This window comes from Podarcis liolepis, assembly GCF_965112155.1.
Source record: "Podarcis liolepis genome assembly, chromosome: 5".
Classification (NCBI taxonomy): domain Eukaryota; kingdom Metazoa; phylum Chordata; class Lepidosauria; order Squamata; family Lacertidae; genus Podarcis; species Podarcis liolepis.
The window spans coordinates 17,173,123-17,185,172 of record NC_139556.1 but is presented as its reverse complement, the minus strand read 5'-3'; the positions used below and the strand labels follow the sequence as shown (position 1 = coordinate 17,185,172).

At 41.2% G+C, this 12,050-nt stretch overlaps 1 protein-coding gene across 10 annotated transcripts in view; it reads left to right on the top strand.

The window, feature by feature from the left end:
• The first annotated feature begins 218 nt into the window (after positions 1-218).
• USP54 (ubiquitin specific peptidase 54) overlaps positions 219-12,050 on the top strand; it is a 100,759-nt gene continuing 88,927 nt past the window's right edge. For 2 of the 10 annotated variants that reach the window (XR_014525896.1, XR_014525897.1), the window contains exon 1: positions 361-506. The gene's annotated coding sequence lies outside the window, so the exon portion shown is untranslated. Of the gene's footprint in view, positions 507-899; positions 1,091-7,317; positions 7,365-12,050 lie in introns of those variants that run through there. The other 8 variants (XM_083502342.1, XM_083502348.1, XM_083502349.1 and 5 more) reach the window with 8 other exon arrangements.

The window sequence follows — 12,050 nt, the reverse complement described above, 5'->3', positions numbered from 1 at the left end:
TTCCCAGGACCACTTAAAAACATCAAGAAAATCACAGGGCGCTCCCCAGCAGCCCAACCAGAAACACCCCCCCCCCCCAGGGGCGTAATGGGCCAGCGCATCTGGCTATTAACCAGCTGTTTAATATCCCTTCCAACTTAACAATTCTTTATTATTTCTGTACGCTCTGCAGTAGCGGCGGTGGGCCTCGTTCGCTCTCGCGATACTTGGGTTCCTTTATTCCCGCCGCCACATTCCGCCCCCCCCCACGCCCCGTCCGCGAGCCGAGGCAGCAGTCTCTCTCTCTCTCTCTCTCTCTCTCTCTCTCTCTCTCGGGCAGCGTCCCCTCGCGCCTGAGCTATCGCGAGAAGCGGTTGCCTTGGCTCCCCGTAGCTATAGCAGTAGTGACACAGCGGCCCGAAGGGCGAGGGGGGCGGGGAAGGAGGCGAAGCCGCCGAGGAGGCGAGGCGAGGCGATGCTCTTCGCGAGAGACGCTCCTGAGGGGGAACGGGCAGGGTTGGCCGGCGGTGAGTAGGCATAAGTTGGTAGACCCCGTTGAAACTCCTCGGAGCGGGTGAGGGCCTCGCTTCAAGCTGGGCCGGGTCCTGAGCTCGCCTCGAAGCCGGGGAGCCCAGAGACCTCGGGGGGCGGGGGAGGGGAGTAAGGCGGCGGGCGACCCTGACTTTGAGGAGGGGGTTTTTTGGGGGGCGGGATAAGCTCCCCCCTCCAATTCCCTCGAAATATGGGCCCCTCCATTTTCATTCACATTTTGGGGGGCATTGTTCCCACCCCCGTCGTTTCAGGGCACACGCCCCCCGTCTCCCCCCAATATCGTGTAAATGCTCAGCTAGACTCTTAATCCCATCCCCCCCCCCATCCCGGTGTGGGCGCCTTTTTGTTGTTGCTTTGCCACGCTACAGGTGTTAAATGGGCACAGCATAGCTGGAGAATGCAGTTGTCACACACAGACACATACCCGCACCCCGAAACTGCAACAAAACACATCCTGTTGAATAATCTTAAGGACTCTGATTCACCAGATGCAGAAAAGTGTTATCCTCATTTTGTCATGCATGTTCATATGGGTTCCGGCAAAACATTGGCTCTGTTGGTATGGGCTATTTCGTTATCCTTGTTGGTATAAATTTGGGCTTTAGCAGGCCAGCTACTGCTACTCAACATTTTAAGGCCTCCTGCTGCCTGGACTTAACTTTTTAAAATACCTCCCACAATTGTATATGAGTGTGTGTGTGTGTGTGTGTGTGTTATCTGGCAAGAAAAGATCTTTGTGGCATCTGAAAGCCTACTGCGGTCCACAATGCTTATGCGACAATAAACCTGTTTTTAAGATTCCATAGATCTCTTTTGCTCCATTCTGAAGGATCATGCTTCTTTCATTGTTCCCTGCTTCACGTTATGCATTACTAGAAATTCCTGGTAACCTTTAGGAATCTTATACTTTGAAAACCGTGGATTAAGGCTGAAATTCACTTCACTTTCTGCATCTTTCTAATAACAGAAGGCAGGGGTATTTTGAAATAAAGGCTGTTCATCATACTGTATGGCATTGGCTTTCAAACTATTGTGCAGATTGTTGAGTTATTTACAAGTTTATCAGGGTTTTCTCAATGGGAAAATGAGTAATGGCAACCAGGGTTCCTTAAGTTTCTGCAAAGCAGGCTCCAGTCTTTTCCTGCAAGTAGATCCACTGCCAGTGGGCTACAGAAGGTGGGAAGGTTTTGCTCTTCCATGCAATGAAATCTTACCTCCCTCATGATTTGCAGCTGCAAGAGAGTATCATGTACAGTATTCTCTATTCAGAAAGAGCAATGATGAACACCTTGTTTCTGTGTGTGTGCACTCTGAAATGTGTTGTGCAACTCCAGGATCTTTTGGATGAGTTTGATCTCAGGTCTGATTTAAGTTATAAAATTTCATTCCCCTGACAAGGGGACCCAGTTTATTTCCCCAGACCTCTCAGTGGGTTTTCATACCATCAACTGTGGTATCTTTTTGATTCATTGTCTGGGTTAGGGACACTGTTTTACAGCGGTTCCTTTCACACTTTAAAAACTGTAGTTTAAATACATTATTGTCTTACAATATGTTATATAAACAGCTCAAAGAAAGCCACCCTAGCATATAAAATAGCTGCATTTCTTGTTACTGTGTAGTCACATCTACATACACGTGCAAAGAAACACGATGCCTCTAGTATCCCTTTTCGAGATTAAACTTGCAGAAATTCTCTCACTGTAGTCCTAGGCACACTTATCTGGAAACAAGTCCAACTGAACATAGTGACATAGTGGGGCTGACTACTGCTTTTTATTAGTACAGTGGTACCTCAGGTTACATACGCTTCAGGTTACAGACTCCGCTAACCCAGAAATATTACCTCGGGTTAAGAACTTTGCTTCAGGGTGAGAACAGAAATCGTGCAACGGTGGCACAGCGGCAGCAGGAGCCCCATTAGCTAAAGTGGTGCTTCAGGTTAAGAACAGTTTCAGGTTAAGAACAGACCTCCAGAACGAATTAAGTTCTTAACCCGAAGTACCACTGTACTGGTTTTGTGGTTTTTGAAGGGACGCTGGAGAAACATTTTTTTTGAAGGGTTGTGGGAAATCAGGTACTGTATTTATCAGGGTGTAATTCATTTCAAATCCATCTTAAACTATAACTAGTATTTCAAGTTGAGCATTTTCTGAAGGCATTATTAACAAATTACAGTATCTTGAATTCAGAATTTAAAAATTAAAGAAGTCTACCTGTATTTATTATTACAGTACCAACTAGCTGCCTCTGTCCTCATCTGACATGTTGCTTAGCACACCCATGCAAACTAGCTACAGTATTGGCATGAATGGAATCTCGTATTCAATAATATCCTTGACACATAGGGAAAAAAATCCATTAGTTTTGGGTGACCTCATAGTCTCACTAGATATGCACCAATTAAATCAGTATATCTTCTCTGTAATGTAAGTAATATATAATATCACATCTAAAATACTGTAGATATTTATGCAGTGCAATTTGATGTGGTTCATTACAGGCCCATGAAGAGCAGGGGGCAGCTGGGTGCACTTGTCTTGGGCCTTGGTGGGCTAAGCTGGCCAGGGGCCCTCACCAAGGGCCTACTGGACTTATGCTATCATGCAAAGAACATCCTGAGCCTCCCAGCTGACTGGGGACTCTTGCTTCAGTCAAGCTCTGCATGTGCCCGGTTCATAATGTCTGTCCATGGACTGAAGCATAGTTTGAATGTTTAGAGATCTTTGCCATTGTAATTTAGGAGTAGATTCTATTTTGCCAGTTTCCACCAAACATTATACACCTTGTATAAAAAGTCTTTTTGGTCAGGAGAGGTCCCCATGAAAACTACAGAAAGTTAGATTCCTTCTATGTATAAAAACAACAGCCATCTTCCATTGAATGCAGCTTCAAATTTCATGAATTTAAACAGGGGAAATGGTACATTAGACAACTTTTGTATTATTTAGCCAAAGAGAAAATGTTCCCCTGAGCTGTATTTTATTCTTAGTTAAAATGTACTGATTGCCTTTATACAATAAAAAGCATGCAGAGGGTGAACAATTTAGTCTCATCTGTTCCAACTATCTACAGAAACCTATCCTCTTTTTAAAAAAATACTTGCTAGGATAGCAGCTCAATCGTATCTCTTAATATTCAATAAGGACAGGACTTCTGCCAGGCTTGAGAGAGGTCTGGGTAAAGAGTCCTCTGCTCCCTGGAAAATGAAGATGATGGTAGATGATGAGTTTTGCCAAGTTCTTCGCTTCTCTTGGTGCTGGGCTGAGCACCATCATCCACTGCTGCTGTGAGCCACCACTGTCCAGTGCTGCCTGCCTCACTGTCTGTCTCCCATAGGGTTGCCAGGACTGTGATGGAGCAGACTGTGATGATGGGAAGAGAAACTTCACAGCAACTTCCACCTTGGTTTTCCCAGAATGCCCGTGGGCACATGTGGGAGAATATCTTTGTAACAGAGTTAAAAGGAAAGAGAAATCTGGGGCACACATAAAATGGCATGTAAGAGACAAGTGACAAATAAGATCAAGATACAGAATTTAGAAGGAAGTTAAATGACTCGCGTGTGAAGAGTTTTGATTTACCAGTGTCAAAACATTTTCATAAAGCTGCTGAATAAACTGTTAGACAGTAAAACGTCATTCTTCAGTACAGTACAGTCCTAGAATGAAAGGAGCTCTGATGTAGGCGGATTCAGCTCTGCCTGAGATTATGTCTGCTCCCTCCCACAGGTTCAACAAAGGAAGAGGTGTTGTGGCACCCTGTTGTATTACAAGTTATGTTGCTTTCACACCAGCTTTTTTTCCTGGAATGTTTCCTAATACCAGCTGGAGTTGCTGAATCAGGTTCCTCTTTTGAGTTTGGCTGCAGGAAAGCGAGTTGCTTTTCCTCAGCAATGTTTTCCCAAGACACTGTTTTCTGAGGAAGGACAGCAGAACAGCTTCAACTGCTGTATCACAAAGTGGGCTCCACTCTTCTTGCAAGTCAGACCATTGCCATGGGGCTGGAGAAGGTGGGAGGGTTTTGCTCTTCCTTACAATGAAGCCGCCTCCTTTGTGACAGATTCCCCATCAGCTTGCTGTGAGATGGAGCATGTTAGAACCCTTTCTTATCAGCCCATTTGCTAGTTAATTCCTGTGCTCTGTTTGCAGGTGTGAAATCCATGCATGCATGCAACCAACAGGACAGGAAGTCATAAGGATAAGCAGGGGCAATCTTGAGAAAGATTGTTGCTTCCCCATCCTTCTTGGAAGTTAACCAGTGGGCACACACAAGTAGGAACAGTGTACTAATGACAGCACTACCATATCATCCAACCCTGTACAGTTTTTCTGGTATACAGGAGAAATCATGTAGGTGAATTATTAATTACTGTGCTCCACTGAACAGCCAACTGCTGTCTTGGAATATGACTTTGCCATTTACTATGTGTAAGCATGCACCTGACATAAAAAGCTACATCAATTTGTATTGGCACAAAAGTGGCCTAATTCGTGTAATCAGAGGTTATACACATCAGGGATGTAAAGAGCTTTTTAAATGGACAAGAGTTGTTGTTTTTCTTTCAGTCTTCATGGATACTAGGGACTCAAATCCGTTAACACAGTGGGACTTTTTTCTGAACAAATAGGCATAGGATTGTGCTGCATGACTGACAATGGATCACAAATAACTAGGTATGGTTGAGCAGGCAGGCTTATTCTTTTTTGAAAGCCTGTTGTATCCGTTTAAAAGGAGGAAAATCAACATGTTCTTACATACTTGAAATCCAGGATGTGATTAATGAGGGAATAAGAAGACTGCTTGTTAGGGGGGGAAACTGTGGCTTCTGTGTTAACAGCAGCTGAGGATGCTTTCTGCTGGAATATAATTTTGAATAGCTACATTAAAGCTTGTTTCTTAGTTATTTCAGTGCAGCAGGATTAATTACTAAAACTAAAGTCTGAATACTATTTTGGAAGACTTTAAGTTTGCAACTAAAAATGTTATTCAGGAGATGCAGTGATGATAGCTCTGTAGTACTGTATTCTTGCTGGGCTGATAATGAGTTCTTTAACAGGGCTACATATTCTGCCTGCCCAAGACAGTCTGTTTTGCTAGTAGATAATGTATTCTTCACTGTAGCAGAATTACATGAACATAAAATCTGGATGCTGGTTTTAATTGGCCTAATCATATGGAGTATGTTGTTGTATTAGGGAAGAACATGTGTCTGATGCCCACCTACGCAGCCCTAGTTTTGGGAAGTTTTGAAAATGTCATCAATATTCAAACTATTCAGTAACAGGAAAAATACTCTTAAGTACTGTAATATCATACTGATAATGAATACTCTTGGATCACTTATGTAACTGTAATAGAAACTAAACATTATTTCCCCTTTACAGCATAATTCCCTGCAAACGCACAAAAGGGAGGGCACTTTCTCTTTTAGAATACAGCTACATGGTTCTTTTGTTAAAGGTTTTAGTCTCCTGTTCTGAAGAATGATTATGGCTGCTGCTCTGTAACCAAGGATTAGAGTCCTAAAAATAAACCAAAACAAAGCTCTTAAAATTTTGCAGGTACTACACTCCTTTTGCTGGATCAGTAAATCAGTGAAAAGAGAATTGCTATGGGCATCATGGGTATAATAAAGTGATTGCTTTCAGTATTGTTAGTACAGAAAATGTATGCATAATTAAATTTTTAGATTTTAATTTGTTTACTTTATGTGTCCTCAAAAGATCAGATAGGCAGGGCTTTTTTTTTAGCAGGAACTCGGGGAAACTCAGTTCCGGCACTTCTCAGGTGGATGCCGTTCTAAGAGAACGAGGGAGACATTCATGGTGAGTTCCGGCACCACTTTTTATAGAAAAATAGCACTGGAGATAGGTAATAACAGTTTGTCTCCAGAATCTTCTGATTATCCCCTAAAATTAAACGCTCATGCAAATAAGATTTCTCGCCTTGTTTCTGAAACACTATAATATGATCCCTAGCATAAACCCTTGTAGCAAAGTCAAAACTGAATTAGGCAAACATGCATTGTAGTATCAGAGTGGGAAGGGAGCTCAGAGGTCATGTGGTCTATTTCCTACCCTGACAATGTAGTAAATGTGCTGCTGCAGCATCCTTGAAAGGTGGCCATTCAGCCTTTGCTTAAAAATGTCTAACAAAGGAAAGTCCACCATATTCCAATACACTACAGCATATTTCCTTTCTGATCAAACAACAAGGGTGCCAACTTGAATAAAATGTTCAAGGAGGGGCAGGTAAGCCCCACCCTCATAATCGATCACATGATGTGGTGCATGCACACCGTTTGAAGGGCAATGACCATCAACTTTGGGGGGCCCCTCAAATATTTTAGGGGGGCAAAGGGATCTTGGCCCCTAGGAGTTGGCTCCTATGTCAAACGGCTTGTACAATAGGGAAGTTGTTCTCAATGTTTAGTCTAAATAACTTTCTTTCTTGTATCAGGAGCCATTTCTGTTATTCATCAGGAAAGCTTGCGCAGATGAAAGGGATAAAATGAACAAATTGATTTGCTTTTAAACAGATAGATAGATAGATAGATAGATAGATAGATAGTACAGTTAGTTTAAGCAAGAAGTATGCCACTTATTGGTGCCTGAATTATTTAGTTTAGATGGAAAACAGTTTGACAGAAACAGTAATTCAATAAGCCGATTCATGAAGCCAGTGTGTAACCCCCCCTTCATTACTTCCATCAAAGTTCAAGTAAGGCAAAGGTCAGACCAGTTAATACAGTTGAAACCGAGAATTCTAATGCTCACTCAGAAACAAGATCAGCACACTCAAATGGGAGTGAAAAGTGTAGAGTTGTTCAGGTACATACTTCAGGTTCTCCTTTTAGCTGTTGGTACAATCTTATGCATTCGGCTCTTCGGACTGTCAAGCAATGCTTCATAGAAAGCCAGGAATCTGAGTCAATATTGTTGTGCTGTGCTTCCTTTTGTGATGTCCTAAGTGCATGTGCTGATAACCATGCTTGGTGTGATTGCTGAGATGCTACCACAGCTAAGATTGAGGTTTTTCTCTAGGAGAACTAGGAAACTCCTCCCTCTGTCAGTACCTTGTTAAGGAGCTATGGTGTTACTTAGACCTGCATATGGTTGGTGAAGACAACCAAAAGAGCATACTTCTCCCTCTGCATTCGCCATGTCCTCAAGTCAGTTTCTGAACACCTCTATTGTCCTTACTCTAGAAGTGAAGTGGTGTACATCTTTTCAGTTGTGGCACTGTAACTCTGAGAGAGGTCCAACTGGTCTTCTCTAGGTGAGCAGTGAAAACTTGATTTAGCAAGGCTTGTGTGATGAGTTGATACTGCTTGACTGGTCGATTTAGATGTAGTTTTAAGCGTAGATTTCTGTGTAGCGATCTCTCTCTTGCTTCTCCCTGACTTTGTAGATTATTATGGCTTATTGTTGTTTTACTCTTGTATAAACTTTGTTCGTAGTGGAGGTGCTTGAATCCTAAATTTGTTGTATTAAATGGTCAAATAACTAAACAATGAACTGCTGTTGGTTGATCATGTATGTGGGGCTGTCTCATCTTGGTTATGGCCTGGGTGAGCAAAGTATATATAAGGAAATAGTCTCAATGCATATGGTGCATTAATTTTGCTAAAACTAACATTGCTAGGTTTCATCATGTGGACAGTAGCCTCAAATGTTCTATGTGCTGCTTTTAATTTCCATGAAAGAAATATGGGAAATAAATGTAAAAATTATGAAAACAAATTCCCATTCCCTCCTCTGTTCCCATTACATTTTTGTATTACTTGAGAATGATAGCATACCTCACACAATCCATTGGATCTTTGATTATATTTTGTCCGGGGGGGGGGGGGAGAGAGTTCTGTCGAACTTGAAAGTACCCAATTTTCCCAGCAAAAGTAATGGCTATGATGACACCATTAGCAATGAAAATCTTGATAGTCTCCATAGCTTCTGTTGAGACTACCAATTAATTTCTCACAGCTGTTGGACAATCTTTTTTTTGAACTATGAGCTATCTTAAGTTAAACCAGTGCCTTGCCGTTGAAAAGTAGTGTATCCTGTTACCAATCCCTTGAGCCACCCAGATGCCTCTTTATCCCAAATCTTACTTGATCTCTGCTCCAGACTCTACCATGTCCATTTAACAACACATTAAGACTGCCTGCTCTGGATGTGAGTAAACGGTTGGTTAAATATAGAAACAGTTTCTTATTTAGTGAAGATTTCCATGACAAATCCTTGTGGATCACCATATAAACACAACCATATGGCCAAGTCCAGTATTATCTTAAAACGATTAGCTTGGAGCTTAATACTGCCATTAACTGAAAAATACACACATCATTTTATTTGTATTCCACCTTTCCATAGTTCTAACCTTGCTCAAGGCAGCTTACAACATGAAGACAATTGCATAATTACAAACATAACCAAAAGGAGCCTTAAATAATAAATAAAACATCAAAAAGTACATAACGAAATGGAACAATTTTGACATAAATCATAAGAACTAAAATAAAGATACAAATGATTAATATCAATACCAGCATCAACCCTCAAGTGAACCCCCTAAACAGTATTCCAGGCCAAGATTGAATTCACAGCTTTTGCGACTGGCTTGTGTCAAGCTATTGATAATTATATGTAAAAAAAGTTGCCGTAAGCATAAATAAAAGAACATTATCACACATTCATTAATTTCTTGATCTCATGAGATCTTATTGATTGTTGTTTTATTTACTGTTCATTGATGATGTTTAATGGAACCTAACTGGAGCTTTTTTGTTTTTGTTTTTTGTTAAAAAGGAAAGAAAACTATAGGATAACATCATTCCCACATTGATTTTAAAAAGTACTTCAAGCAAAGCAGTTCACACAAATGCATACTTACTAACCCCTCAATTATACCTGTTTTGTTTATTTTTAAATAGTTTCTGGGATGGACAGACTTTAGTTGTGGCCAATTTCATACCTATTTGCTTGGCACCGTTCTATCTGTCATTGAAACCGATTGTTACCCCTTCATTTGTATAAATGTATTATAATATGGATTGTTTTTCTTTTCTATATTAGCAAGTGAGAGTAAGTATGATTTAGTGGTTTGGGTCCTTGACTAGGACCTGAGAGACTCAGCCATGAAGATCACTGGGGGCCTTGTGCCAGTCTGTCAGCCTAACCTACCACAGGGGTGTTGTGAGGATAATATGAAGAGGAAAGAAATATGTACACCACCTTGAGATCCTTGGAGGAAAAGTGGGATCTAAACACAATAACCCACCTTTTTATCATTACAGCAAGCTAGCAACTGATTGATGGATTGCTCAAATTTATATTGAGCTGTTTGCTCCAGTGTGTAACAGTTTACATTTACTTAAGATGGATCTCATTTGCCTATTTGTTACGCAGGTTGTCCTTTTTGGAGCTGTTCACAATTTGTGTTTTCACCATCCTAATATAAGTAATCCGGGATGATCTGCAAACTGGAGTTCCTTTCAGCTTAGCATTTACACAGATCATTTATTATTAAGTTAAATCATATGTTTGTCCTCATTATTTTTATGATATTCAAATATCTGTTTCGTTCCATTGTGTCTTTGCTGTAAGAATTTTCAATTTCACTGTTTAGTTAAATCCAGAGACTTTTTTTTTTCTTTGGAGAAAGTCTATTAGGTATATGCATGTCAGCAGTACAGATTGGACAGTGTTCCAAACTCCCATTGTTCTAGGTGCATTTTGCGACAGGGAATTTTCTTAGTGTGAGCAATTTCTGAGCTCTGGGTGCAGTACTGCGCCTAAGATTTCAGATTAAACTGCAGAATGGAAAGAAAAGAGAACCTTTTTCTGCCTCTCCCCTTCTAGCTACTCTCTGAAGACTGGAGAAGAGACCCTCTTAAGAATATTAGGGGGGTGGGCAGGGGAAGGAATAGACCATGTGAAAATTGAACATAATATTTTAGCTGCAGTTTGTTCATTTTCAGCTTTGTATTATTATTATTATTATTATTATTATTATTATTATTATTATTATTATTATTATAAAAAAGCACACCTAGACATTCCGCTGTTGCGCCCATAACCTAGGTTTAAGGTGCCATTTAGCTCCTATCTTTCATATCTCAGTTTCTAACACTGAAGTTGGAGAATCTTTTCAAGCAATTCTAAGACAACATTTGACTGAAATTTGTAAAATTTAATAGACACTATTGGTTATATTAGTGCTTGTACTCTTTGGAATTGCAACTTCTTCTTTTGTTTAGCCAGGTTTCTCTTCCCCAGTTTTCTCTGCATGCTGCTCAGTTGAGCCTTTCTGTTTATTGATGTGTTTCAACTCAAGAGAGGTATTTCCCAAGCAGGAGTGACTGTGGTGATGTGCTACAAACTCATCTATTTTGCAGCGCTATGAAAGGCTCCATGTTTCTATTGCTGTCAGCTGACTAGAGCCAAGGCCCTTTGTTTTTCCATTGTTTTTTCTACCAAGTGGGATGTTGATGGAATTGATTGAAATGTATTGAAGTGTTTAGTGCTGATTGTGGTTGGGAAGTCAGCTCTGAAAGGAAACTCATTGTTCTGAATGATGTGTCCTGCGGTTTAATATTTAGCTGTCAAAATAAAGATTTCTCTCCAGGGCCAAGCTAAAAAAAATAAAAAGTAGAATTGCTAATTTAGCATATGCTTACAGGGCATAGTAATAAAGAGGAACAGCAATGATTTATTTTGTCCTCTTTCAATGTATTTTAGAATAAATATTTGCTTTTGTAAAATTGCCCGGGGGGGAGGAAAGCCCCCAACAATGCTACAATTCTCTCACAAATTACCGTATTTTTTGCACCATAACACTCACTTTTTTCCTCCTAAAAAGTAAGGGGAAATGTCTGTGCGTGTTATGGAGGGAATGCCTACGGGTGGCATGCCTACAGATTTTCCTCCTCTAAAAACTATGTGCGTGTTATGGTCGGGTGCGTGTTATAGAGCAAAAAATACGGTAATCTCCACCCTTTGCAGAGGCGCTAGCCACAGTACCAGTATTTGGTACTGGTGATGAGGGCTGAAAGTATCCCAGATACATGGTTTCCCTTGTACCAAAACCATTATTTGTGTCTTTACCTCATTGCCTTGATATTATTTCCCCATCCATGTTTAGAGAGAGCTTATAAAAATAAGGGATGTGGGTGGCGCTGTGGGTTAAACCACAGAGCCTAGGACTTGCCGATCAGAAGGCCGGAGGTTCGAATCCCCACGACGGGGTGAGCTCCCGTTGCTCGGTCCCAGCTCCTGCCAGCCTAGCAGTTCGAAAGCACGTCATAGTGCAAGTAGATAAATAGGTACCGCTCCGGTGGGAAGGTAAACGGTGTTTCCGTGCACTGCTCTGGTTTGCCAGAAGCAGCTTAGTCATGCTGGCCACATGACCCAGAAGCTGTACGCCGGCTCCCTCGGCCAATAAAGCGAGATGAGTGCCGCAACCCCAGAGTCGGTCACGACTGGACCTAACAGTCAGGGGTCCCCCTATAAAAATAA